This window comes from Hevea brasiliensis, chromosome 5, assembly GCF_030052815.1.
Source record: "Hevea brasiliensis isolate MT/VB/25A 57/8 chromosome 5, ASM3005281v1, whole genome shotgun sequence".
NCBI lineage: Eukaryota > Viridiplantae > Streptophyta > Magnoliopsida > Malpighiales > Euphorbiaceae > Hevea > Hevea brasiliensis.
Genome location: NC_079497.1, coordinates 42,790,696 through 42,804,839, shown reverse-complemented (window position 1 = coordinate 42,804,839; position 14,144 = coordinate 42,790,696).

The following is a 14,144-nucleotide window of genomic DNA, read 5'->3' as shown; positions in this document are numbered from 1 at the left end:
ATGAGATGGGTCAGATCTGTACCTCCTTAACATGGACACATGGAAGACACTGTGTATCCTTGCTAGCTCTGGAGGTAATGCCAACCGATATGCCAAAGGACCCACTCTTTCCAGAACTTCATATGGTCCGATGAAACGAGGACTCAGTTTCCCCTTTCTGCCAAATCTCATAATCCTCTTCCAAGGAGAAACTTTGAGGAATACCTTATCACCCACTGCATATTCAATGTCTCTTCTCTTTAGATCAACATAGGACTTCTGACGGTCTGATGCAGCCTTGAGTCTATCTCTAATCAATCTGATCTTTTCCTCTGTCTGCCGAACAATTTCTGGCCCAATCATCTTCCTTTCACCTACTTCATCCCAACATAAGGGAGTTCTGCACTTCCTGCCATACAATGCTTCATATGGAGGCATCCCAATGCTTGATTAGTAGCTGTTGTTACAAGTAAACTCAATCAAAGGCAAGTGTGTATCCCAACTACCTTCAAATTCAATCACACAAGCCCGTAGCATATTCTCCAATATCTGAATAACCCTTTCAGACTGGCCATCTATCTGTGGGTGGAATGCTATGCTGAAGTTCAATCTAGTTCCTAGGGCTCTCTGAAGACTACCCCAGAATCTAGTAGTGAACCTAGGATCTCTGTCAGACACAATTGATACTAGCACTCCATGCAATTTTACAATCTCATATATGTACAATCTGGCCAATCTTTCCAGGCTATAATCCATCCGAACTGGCAAAAAGTGAGCAGACTTGGTCAATCTATCAACTATAACCCATACTGCATCATGACTATTCTGTGTCCTTGGAAGTCCTGTAACAAAATCCATAGTTATCCGTTCCCATTTCCACTCTGGTATTGACAAAGGATGTAACAAACCAGCTGGAACTTGATGTTCTGCCTTTACTTGCAGACAAGTTAGGCATTTGGAAACAAATTCAGCTATATCTCTCTTCATACCCATCCACCAGTAATGCTCTTTCAGCCCTCTGTACATTTTAGTTCCACCAGGGTGAATAGCAAATGGAGACTCATGTGCTTCCTTCATAATGATCTGTCTCAATTCAGCATCATTAGGAACGCAAATTCTGCCCTGATGTAGCAATAAACCATCCTCTCTCACAGAAAATTCAGGTTTCTTGCCCTGCTGGACTTCTTTCAGTAGCTTCGGATATGTTTCATCACTCTGAGCAGCCATTCTGATCTCATCAGTCAACACTGGCTGTACATGCCATGCAACTACTGTCTGTCCCTTCACAAACCGGCAGTAATATCCAGCTAAACCCAGAAAACTGCGAATTTCTGTGATGTTACTGGGCGGCTTCCAATTAAGGATAGCTTCTACCTTGCTGGAATCTACCTTGATCCCTTCAGCTCACACAACATGTCCCAAAAAGGAGATTTCTTTCAGCCAAAATTCACATTTCGATAATTTGGCGTATAGCTGTTTCTCCCTTAAAGTCTGCAGTACAATCCGCAGATGTCTGTCATGCTCCTCTGCATTCCTTGAATATATCAAAATGTCATCAATAAACACCACCACAAAATTGATCGAGATATGGTCTGAAGATAGTGTTCATCAGATCCATAAAAGCAGCTGGAGCATTTGTTAACCCGAATGGCATTACTAGAAACTCATAGTGGCCATACCGAGTTCTGAAAGCAGTTTTTGGAATACTCTGCTCTTGCACCTTCAACTGATAATAACCAGATCGCAAATCAATTTTGGAGAATACAGCTACACCCTTCAACTGATCAAACAGATCATCAATGCGAGGCAATGGATATCTGTTCTTTATTGTCACCTTATTCAACTGCCGGTAGTGCATAAGCGGAGAGTACCATACTTCTTCTTAACAAACAACACTGGTGCTCCCCAAGGTGACACACTAGGGCGGATGAAGCCCTTTTCAAGTAATTCTTGCAACTGTATCTTCAACTCCTTCAACTCTACTGGTGCCATTCTGTATGGCGTTATGGAGATGGGGTCCACACCAGGCATAACATTAATTTCAAACTGCACTTCTCTTTCCGGAGGTAATCCTGGCAATTCATCAGGAAACATATCTAGAAAGTCATGTACTGTAGGGATGTCCTTCAATGCTGGACTCCCCACTTGGGTGTCTACCACATGTGCCAAGTAGGCTTCACACCCCTTTCTGATCATTTTTCTGGCTAGTGCAGCCGAAATGATGTTTGATGGCAATAACTGCCTTTCCCCATGTATTACCACATCACCGTACTGAGGAAGGCCAAAAGTGATTGTCTTCAGCCTACAGTCAATCATGGCATGATGCCTAGCTAACCAATCCATGCCCAAGATGATATCATAATCTCTGAAGGGCATTTCAATGAAATCGGACAGAAAAGTGTGTCCTTGGATCACCAAAGGACAATCTCTATACATTCTATTAACCCTGACTTCCTGTCCTAGTGGACTTGTTACTAGCACCTCAAAGTCCATTTGTATACATGGAACAGCAATGCAATCAATGATGCTAGCACTCACATAAGAATGGGTAGAGCCCGGATCAAATAACACAAACACATTATGATTAAAAGTTGAGAAGGTACCAGCCACAACATCAGATGTCTCGGCCTCTTCCCTCTGTCTCATTGCATAGATTCTGACTGGAGCACTACCTTGCTCTTAATGTTTCACTGTGCCTTGGTTGCCTGCTGGGCTGCCTCTACCCCTGCCTCTACCTCAACTAGGTGGTTGTGAACTTCTGGTGACAGGGCTCTGAACTGACCCTTCTGCAGTAGTAGGAGGTGGTCCAACTCTGCGACTACTGGTGCAGTCCTTGGCAAAGTGTCCTGTGCCTCCACAGTTATAACAGGCTCCAATAGCCTTGTAGCATATCCCACCATGATTTCTTCCACAAGTTTCACATTGGCGGGGAGGATAGGAACCTCTGGTACTCTGCTGACCAGATAGGGTAGGCTTCTATCCTGAATATCTTCCCCTACCAGATTTCTTGCCACCTCTGCCATGTCCCCCATAGTTCTTCCTCTTTCTAGTAGGACCACCGAACTCGTTTCTCTGATTTTCCCTCTTTCTCTGTCTTCTCGATTTCTTTCTCTCGGGAAGCGACTTGGACTCAATTCTTTCTAACTCTAGAGCTTGAGAAATAAGTTCAGAGAAGTTAGTGTGTTTGAAGCCAACTACTTGTAATCTAATACTGGGCTTCATGCCAGTTTCAAACCTCTTGCATCTCTCCCTGCTGGTAGAAAGTAAACTTACTGCATAATGGCTCAGGCGGGAAAATTCTCTTTCATACTCAGCCACTGATCTGTTCCCTGCTTTGCACTTAGGAATTCTTGTAACTTCTGGTCTACATAAGCATCAGGGACATATTTCTGTCTGAATTCCCTGAGAAAGTCATTCCATGTTAGCACTGCAGGTTCTACCAAACTGTGGGGAATGGTTTTCAATTCGTCCCAAAAGTCGATGAATTACTTATCGAACATTATCGTTAGAGACAGTTTAATGTAGTACTGAAACACTTCAAATTGTGTTTCTCAGTTAACAAGGACTCAGCAAAAGGGAAAGAAATACTGAGTCAAGACCAAGAGACAAATATCAGAGGTTTGTGCACAACAACTATTTCTTTTGAATTATTTTCAATTGAAATAAATATTGACTATTTGTATATTATTGTTTTAAATTGTGGAAATGTATTTGAATGAATATTTATTGCTTGAAAAGAATTGTAAATGATTTGAAACTGTGAGAAATTGTTTGAATGACATTGATGGATACTTATTGATTTAAAAGCATTGGAAATGGTTTGAAACCACGGCTATCATGTATATTGATTGTATTCCTCATTAGCTTGTCTAGTGGGACGAATTGAATTCCCTCTCTGGCTGAAGTGTTGAGGTGTGTGCCTGTTGAGGACGAATTGGATGAGTACTCATATTTTTGCTAGCTAGCTATGTTATTCCTCATTAGTCATCGACTTTTGGGACGAATTGAATACCTCATTAGCCATCGGCTTTTGGGACGAATTGAACTATGGATCATGATTAAGCTGTGTGTGATTTATTGATATGTATTGTGAGATTGTGAAATTGATTTAAACTCTCATTGACATATACTGTTTATTGAATTCAACCATGATCTGACTTATTGAAAATTATTGTGATATTGACAAATAGAGTTTAAATTCTTGTTGACAATTACTGTCTTGAATTTAACTATAATTTTAAGTATCCACTATTGATATGATTTATAAATTGTGATTTAAATTGTATTTGGTTAATGTTGTGCATCACTGAGACATTGTCTCAGCGATAGCTTTCTATTGCTGTTGCAGGTAGAGAGACGGACAGGGCAGCAGACTAGGCTGCTAGTACATCCATCGAGGGATTACTTGGTATAATGATTATACCAATATTTTGCATTTGTACTGTAATGTATGACACCGTATGTACATTTTGTTTTTGGTTTTGAGCAGTTGTAAATTCAAATTGTACCTTGAAGTTGTAAATTAATTATGAGTTATTTGACTTGTAAAAATTGTATTATATTTCCTTATCTCAGACTTTGAAAAATTTCTATGGAATTGAGTTGATAAATTGTTGTGTTGAGAAAAATGTTGAAGTTGAGATTCGGAAATTTATTGAAGTGTTTTTTACAGGTTTTCTGAAAAACTGTTTTATCCAAAATACAGATGGCACTCTGCCAAAATTTTTATAGAAATTCCAAATAAATCAAATGAGTTAATTGTTTCACTTCAGTTCACAAAAGTTTTTAACACCTGTAAATAGTGCTCACCACTGTAAAAGAAGTAAGAAAAATTTTTAAAATCCCTTGTAGTGTATTTAATGGATTATCAGTAGACGGAGTTGGTAATTCATTAGGTATACGATGGGATCATGTTATGCCTTACAGAAGGGTAGGGTGTGACATGTTTTAGTGGTATCAGAGCAAAGTTTTTAAATTTTGTTTTCACCTGTTATTTGATTATTCTTTCTTCATAGTACAACTGCTCAATATCATTGTTTGATACATACAGTACATTACAGTATAAATATGCACTAACGAGAGTAATTATCCTTGTGTTATTGGTTCAGGAGATCTTAAATCCTCGCATTGAATATGGAAGAGGGTGATCGTTCAGTCGATCAATCTATTGAGGCTGAGGTGCAAGGGGATGCCCCAGGCCTACATAATGTTAGTGGTTCAAAGACACCGGCCCTGCGATGTCGCGATTTCTGCTCGGTTGCTCGTGAGATGGCTGCAATGTTCCAACAAATGGCTGGTAATGTACCTACTCAAGTCCCAATACAGACACCAGTGGTACAACCACAGTCTCCTACGAGGCAGTATGATAAATTGATGAAATATGGGGCTACAGATTTTAAGGGGACAGTAGATCCTCTAGAAGCTGAACAATGGTTAGAGAGGATGGATAGGGTGTTCAAGAAGCTACATTGTACAGAGGAGCTCAGATTCAAATACTCAGTATCCTTGCTACAGGGGGATGCTTATGATTGGTGGAAAACCATTCCCCACAGTCTGGTGGAACCTGCAGTGCTAACATGGAATGACTTTCTCAGGGAATTCAGGCAGAAATATGTCCCTGATGCTTATGTAGACCAGAAGCTACAAGAATTCTTAAGTCTGAAACAGGGGAACAAATCAGTGGCTGAGTATGAAAGAGAATTTTCCCGCCTTAGCCATTATGCATTGAGTCTACTCTCTACCAGCAGGGAGAGATGCAAGAGGTTTGAAATTGGCTTGAAGCCCAGTATCAGAGTACAAGTGATCGACTTCAAACACACTAACTTCTCTGAACTTGTTTCTCAAGCCCTAGAGTTGGAAAGAGTTGAGTTTGAGACTGCTCCTGAGAAAAAGAGATCAGAGAAGACAGAGAAAGAGGGAAAATCAGTAGAACAGAGTTCCAGTGGTCATACTGGAAAGAGGAAGAACTATGGGGGACATGGCAGAGGTGGCAAGAAATGCAGTAGGGAAGATATTCGGGATGAGACCTACCCTATCCGGTCGTGAGTACAGAGGTTCCTATCCTCCCCGCCAATGTGAAACTTGTGGAAAAAATCATGGTGGGATATGCTATAAGGCTATTGGAGCCTGTTATAACTGTGGAGGCACAGGACATTTTGCCAAGGATTGCACCAGTAGTCGCATAGTTGGACCACCTCCTACTACTGCAGAAGGGTCAGTTCAGAGCCCTATCACCAGAAGCTCACAACCACCTAGCAGAGGTAGAGGCAGGGGTAGAGGTAACGCAGCAGGCAGCCAAGGCACAGTAAAACATTTAGAGCAAGATAGTGCTCCAGTCAGAGTCTATGCCATGAGACAGAGGGAAGAGGCAGAGACATCTGATGTTGTGGCTGGTACCTTCTCAACTTTTAACCAAAATGTGTTTGTGTTATTTGATCCGGGCTCTACCCATTCTTATGTGAGTGCTAGCATCATTGATTGCATTGCTGTTCCATGTACAAAAATGGACTTTGAGGTGCTAGTAACAAGTCCGTTAGGACAGGAAGTCAGGGTTAATAGAATGTATAGAGATTGTCCTTTGGTGATCCAAGGACACACTTTTCTGTCCGATCTCATTGAAATGCCCTTCAGAGATTATGATATCATCTTTGGCATGGATTGGTTAGCTAAGCATCATGCCATGATTGGATCAGAGGTCAAGATCACTTTTGGCCTTCCTCAGTACAGTGATGTGGTGATACAAGGGGAGAGGCAGTTATTGCCATCAAACATCATTTCGGCTGCACTAGCCAGAAAGATTATTAGAAAGGGGTGTGAAGCCTACTTGGGACATGTGGTAGACACCCAAGTGGGGAGTCCAGCATTGAAGGACATCCCTACAGTACATGACTTTCCAGATGTGTTTCCTGATGAATTGCCAGGATTACCTCCGGAAAGAGAAGTGCAGTTTGAAATTAATGTTATGCCTGGTGTGGATCCAATCTCCATAACGCCATACAGAATGGCACCAGCAGAATTGAAGGAGTTGAAGATACAATTGCAAGAACTACTTGAAAAGGGCTTCATCCGCCCTAGTGTGTCACCTTGGGGAGCACCAGTGTTGTTTGTTAAGAAGAAGGATGGTACTCTCTGCTTATGCATTGACTACTGGCAGTTGAATAAGGTGACAATAAAGAACAGATATCCATTGCCTCGCATTGATGATCTGTTTGATCAGTTGAAGGGTGCAGCTGTATTCTCCAAAATTGATTTGCGATCTGGATATTATCAGTTGAAGGTGCAAGAGCAGAGTATTCCAAAATCGCTTTAACTCGATATGGCCACTATGAGTTTCTAGTAATGCCATTCGGTTAACAAATGCTCCACCGCTTTTATGGATCTGATGAACACTATCTTCAGACCATATCTTGATCAATTTGTGGTGGTGTTTATTGATGACATTTTGATATACTCGAGGAGTGCAGAGGAGCATGATAGACATCTGCGGATTGTACTGCAGATTTTAAGGGAGAAACAGCTATACGCCAAATTGTCGAAGTGTGAATTTTGGCTGAAAGAAATCTCCTTTTTGGGACATGTTGTGTCAGCTGAAGGGATCAAGGTAGATTCCAGCAAGGTAGAAGCTATCCTTAATTGGAAGCCGCCAGAACATCACGTAAATTCACGCTCGGTTTAACTGGATATTACCGTCGGTTTGTGAAGGGGTTTTCTATGTTATCTTCTCCACTGACCAAACTGCTTCGGAAAGATGTAAAATTTCAGTGGACTGATAAATGTCAGCAGAGTTTTGATGAGTTGAAGAGGTGTTTAACTGAAGCTCCAGTCCTCACTTTACCTATTCCGGGTAAAGAATACACAGTTTATAGTGATGCTTCTCACAATGGGTTAGGCTGTGTACTGATGCAAGATCGGAATGTCATTGCTTATGCATCACGCCAGCTGAAACCGCATGAGAGGAATTACCCAACACATGACCTGGAGTTAGCAGCTATTGTTTTTGCTCAAGATCCGAGACACTATTTGTATGGGGAGAAATGCTACATTTACACAGATCACAAGAGCTTGAAGTACTTGGGCACCCAGAAGGAATTGAATTTGAGGCAGAGGAGATGGTTAGAACTCATCAAAGATTATGATTACTTAATAGACTATCAGCCAGGAAAAGCAAATGTAGTGGCTGACGCCTTAAGTCGCAAGACTATGGAAAGTCTCAGAGTTTCTCCTTTGTCCATGGTATATGAATTGAAAGCACAGCATGCCAGTTTAGAGATTGATGATGAGGGACAGACAGTAGTTGTATGGCATGTACAGCCAGTGTTGATTGATCAGATCAAAATGGCTGCTCAGAGTGATGAAAAATATCAGAAGTTACTGAAAGAAGTCCAGCAGGGCAAGAAACCTGAATTCTCTGTGAGAGATGATGGTTTATTGCTACATCAGGGCAGAGTGTGCGTTCCTAGTGATGTGGAATTGAGACAAATCATTATGAAGGAAGCACATGAGTCTCCATTTGCTATGCACCCTGGTGGAACTAAAATGTACAGAGGGCTGAAAGAGCATTACTGGTGGATGGGCATAAAGAGAGATATAGCTGAATTTGTTTCCAAATGCCTAACTTGTCAGCAAGTAAAGGCAGAACATCAAGTTCCAGCTGGTTTGTTACATCCTTTGTCAGTACCAGAGTGGAAATGGGAACGAATAACTAAGGATTTTGTTACAGGACTTCCAAGGACACAGAGTAGTCATGATGCAGTTTGGGTTATAGTTGACAGATTGACCAAGTCTGCTCACTTTTTGCCAGTTCGGATGGACTATAGCCTGGAAAGATTGGCCAGATTGTACAAATATGAGATTGTAAAATTGCATGGAGTACCAGTATCAATTGTGTTTGACAGAGATCCTAGGTTCACTTCTAGATTCTGGGGTAGTCTTCAGAGAGCCCTAGGAACTAGATTGAACCTTAGCACAACATTCCACCGACAGACAGATGGCCAGTCTGAGAGGGTTATTCAGATATTGGAGGATATGCTACGGGCTTGTGTGATTGAATTTGAAGGGAGTTGGGATACACACTTGCCTTTGATTGAGTTTGCTTATAACAACAGCTACCAATCAAGCATTGGGATACCTCCATATGAAGCTTTGTATGGTAGAAAGTGCAGAACTCCCTTATGTTGGGATGAGGTAGGTGAAAGGAAGATGATTGGGCCAGAAATTATCCAGCAGACAGAGGAAAAGATTAGATTGATTAGAGATAGACTCAAGGCTGCATCAGACCATCAGAATTCCTATGTTGATTTGAAAAGAAGAGATATTGAATATGCAGTGGGTGATAAAGTATTCCTCAAAGTTTCTCCTTGGAAGAGGATTATGAGATTTGGCAGAAAGGGGAAACTGAGTCCTCGTTTCATCGAACCATATGAAGTTCTGGAAAGAGTGGGTCCTTTGGCATATCGGTTGGCATTACCTCCAGAGCTAGCAAAGATACACAGTGTGTCTTCCATGTATCCATGTTAAGGAGGTACAGATCTGACCCATCTCATGTACTATCAGTTGAAGAGATTGAGGTAAATCCAGACCTCTTATATGAGGAAGAACCCATAAAAATTCTGGCTTATGAGGTAAAGCAGCTAAGGAATAAACAGATACACCTAGTTAAAGTGCTGTGGAACCATCATTCAGGCCAGGAAGCTACTTGGGAACGTGAAGAGGATATGAGAAGACAGCACCCACAACTGTTCAGAGACTAATGCCAGGTAAAATTTCGAGACGAAATTTATTTTAAGGGGGAGAGAATTGTAACACCCCAAAGTTCGATAGTGCGTTCTACTGTTCCGGTGACCAGTGTTTTCCGGACAGCTAGGATGCCTAGAACTACACTTTGGCATGAGGGAGGAGACATAAAATAATGAAATACAAGAAAATAAAATACAAGAAAAATAAAGGAAAAATAATAGCAAAGAAAGGTAACCAAGTTAAGCGAGCCGAGAACCCTAGCGATGGGTGACCGCACTGGGAAGTCACGGCGTGGACCGTTGACTAGCTCGGATCATGGAACCTGGAAAACATTTTTAGGACTTAAATAGACCCTTATTGAAGAATAAATATCATTAGAAAGATCAAAGAAAAATTAAATAATTAGTACAAAGAAAAGTGAGAAATCGAAAAACAGACAAAACCCGGTGTTACCGAAAAATTGGGAATGCAACCCGAACAGGGGCATTATGGTCATTTGACATCCCGAATTGTCTTTTGACCTAAATGTCCATTAAAAATAAATAATAATACACTTAGAAAATGAAATGAAAAATTAATTTAGTGGTACCTAAAGTAAATAGCCAAAAATGGGGTGGAAATGGTGTAAATAACACATTAAACTTATAATATGATTAAATAATGTGAGTGGGCCACTAAAGGATTAAACTAAAGGCATAATGGGGCAGGTGTACACCCATTATCCCATCTGCACTTCATCTTCCTCATTTGAATTCCTTCATGCCGATTTGAGAAAGAAGAAAACCACCATGGCCGTTTCACTCAAGCTCACTTAACCTCTCCATTTTCAACTCCAATCACTTAGGTTCCTTCATGAAAAATGGTCTACACATCACAAGGAAGAGTTTGATACCAAATTTGAGAAGTTTAAGCAAGGTTTAACAAGCTCCAACTATAAGGTAAGTTAGCATTTTTGAAGATAGCTTTGTTAAACTTTGTGTGCATGTTATGGGTGTTGAATTTGTGAAGGAAATTTTTAAGTTGAAGAGTTATTGAGATATCCATTTTTGGGCAGCCATGTATTCAAGTATTGATGAAGTATTTGTACATATAATTGATGAGAATTATGTTGGTTATGGTGATTTAATATCCTAGTGAATTACTTCATATATATATGGTGATTTTTGCACTTGGATGGAAAATTGATGAATTGTGGAAAACTTGGTATTGAGGAAGATTTTCGGCAGCCTTGGAACTCTTGGATAAGTATATGTGTTCATGAAGATATGGGCAGAATTGTGGCATTAAGGATAGATGGATATGTATATGAAATTGTTGTGTAAAGTGTATGTAAAAACTAGTAATGTTTATGTGTATGTGTAATTGTATTTGGACTTTGGAAATTAGAATTATATTTGGTGTGTTGAGGATAATTGTAATCTGCCCAAAGTGATGTTAATGTAAAGTGGAATATGTTTTTGGTAATGTACCAAAACAGATTTGGTAGGGAAGTAAACATATTGCAAGGTAAGTGTGTGATTGATGTGTGTTTAAGCAAGGTAACTAAGGGCAGTGTACATTTTAGCCAATAAGTTTAAATGTGTAACCTCAATTGGTATGAGACCAATTGGAGGTGGAACTAGGCACAAAATGTGCCAACTTTCATTGAGAAAGCATACCAAAATTCTGCTTGCAAGGTGACCTAAGAAAATAACCAATTCGGATTAGGTACAATTAGGACCTGAAAAATGACCAATTGGGCAGTAGTGAGTGTTTATGCCATAACTCACTCAAAACAGGTCCAATTGACCTGAAATTTTAACCATGAATAGCTAAGACCCATACCTACAAGTCTTATGAAGACACCAAAACCCAGAAATGGCCATAAGCAAGTCAAAAAGCTTGCACAAGTTCGGGTCCAAAAACTGGCCGAACCAGAGTTGACCAAATTGACCTAATTTGATACCAATTGACTAGCAATAGTATAATGACCATAACTCGGTCTACTTAACTCGGAATGACCTAAAATTTTGCACCGCGCTCCATAAGACATAGATCTACAAGTTTGTAGTTTTGACCGAAACCCGAAAACCGAGGGAACTAGATCGTCCGGCTAGGTTAAACTAGTATCCCAAAATCTAGCAATTTGCAATGAAATGCAAGAAAACGCAATATACATAGAATTTAGTTTGGTAACACGTACCAACCCTAAAATCCTATCGAATATGACATATAAAGGACACCAAAACCTAATTTACCTAAAACGCATCGAGGGTCGGTATATTAGGTGATTAAGCAAATAAAGGTATTCAGTGAATAATTGAGTTCAGTGAATTACTTATCGAACATTATCGTTAGAGACAGTTTAATGTAGTACTGAAACACTTCAAATTGTGTTTCTCAGTTAACAAGGACTCAGCAAAAGGGAAAGAAATACTGAGTCAAGACCAAGAGACAAATATCAGAGGTTTGTGCATAACAACTATTTCTTTTGAATTATTTTCAATTGAAATAAATATTGACTATTTGTATATTATTGTTTTAAATTGTGGAAATGTATTTGAATGAATATTTATTGCTTGAAAAGCATTTTAAATGATTTGAAACTGTGAGAAATTGTTTGAATTCCCTCTCTGGCTGAAGTGTTGAGGTGTGTGCCTGTTGAGGACGAATTGGATGAGTACTCATATTTTTGCTAGCTAGCTATGTTATTCCTCATTAGTCATCGACTTTTGGGACGAATTGAATACCTCATTAGCCATCGGCTTTTGGGACGAATTGAACTATGGATCATGATTAAGTTGTGTGTGATTTATTGATATGTATTGTGAGATTGTGAAATTGATTTAAACTCTCATTGACATATACTGTTTATTGAATTCAACCATGATCTAACTTATTGAAAATTATTGTGATATTGACAAATGGAGTTTAAATTCTTGTTGACAATTACTGTCTTGAATTTAACTATGATTTTAAGTATCCACTATTGATATGATTTATGAATTGTGATTTAAATTGTATTTGGTTAATGTTGTGCACCACTGAGACATTGTCTCAGCGATAGCTTTCTATTGCTGTTGCAGGTAGAGAGACGGACAGGGCAGCAGACTAGGCTGCTAGTACATCCATCGAGGGATTACTTGGTATAATGATTATACCAATATTTTGCATTTGTACTGTAATGTATGACACCGTATGTACATTTTGTTTTTGGTTTTGAGCAGTTGTAAATTCAAATTGTACCTTGAAGTTGGAAATTAATTATGAGTTATTTGACTTGTAAAAATTGTATTATATTTCCTTATCTCAGACTTTGAAAATTTTCTATGGAATTGAGTTGATAAATTGTTGTGTTGAGAAAAATGTTGAAGTTGAGATTTGAAAATTTATTGAAGTGTTTTTTACAGGTTTTCTGAAAAACTGTTTTATCCAAAATACAGATGGCACTCTGCCAAAATTTTTATAGAAATTCCAAATAAATCAAATGAGTTAATTGTTCCACTTCAGTTCACAAAAGTTTTTAACACCTGTAAATAGTGCTCACCACTGTAAAAGAAGTAAGAAAAATTTTTTAAATCCCTTGTAGTGTATTTAATGGATTATTAGTAGACGGAGTTGGCAATTCATTAGGTATACTACGGGATCATGTTATGCCTTACAGAAGGGTAGGGTGTGACATATCAAGAACTCCTCAAAACTTAAAAATTCCTTCACAAAGCAAACACCCATAACATGTATACAAACTTTATCAAAGAATTATTCAAAAACTCAAACTTACCTATTGTTGGGACTTGCTTAATCTTCACTAAAACTTCTTAATTTTGGTATCAAGCTCTTCCTTGTGATGTGGGGATAAAACTTAATGAAGATAGGTGTGAGAAAAGAAGGTTTGATCATAGGATTGTGAAGGTTTGAAGGTGGCGGCCATGGGAGCTTTTTGGAGAAATTCATTCGGCCATGGGTGAAGGGTTTGGAGAAAATGAATTTGAAGATTGTTTAATGAACTTGCACCTGCCCATTTTGTTCTTACTTTATTCTATAGTGGCCCACTCACTCAATTTAATCATATTATATGTTTAACTCCCATTTATTCCACATTAAACCCTTAATTTTTGTTATTTACTTTAGGTACCACCAATTTAATTTTTCATTATATTTTCTAAGTGTAATATTATTTATTTTTAATGGACATTTAGGTCAAAAGACAATTCAGGATGTCAAATGACCATAATGCTCCTGTTCGGGTTGTATTCCCGATTTTTCGGTAACACCGGGTTTTGTCTATTTTTTGATTTCTCACTTTTCCTTGTACTAATACTTTAATTTTTCTTTGATATTTCTAATGATATTTATACTTTAATTGATGTCTCTTTAAGTCCTAAAAATATTTTCTAGGGTTTCCCGCAGTCCAGGGCTAGTCAACGGTCCACGCCGTGACTTCCCGGTGC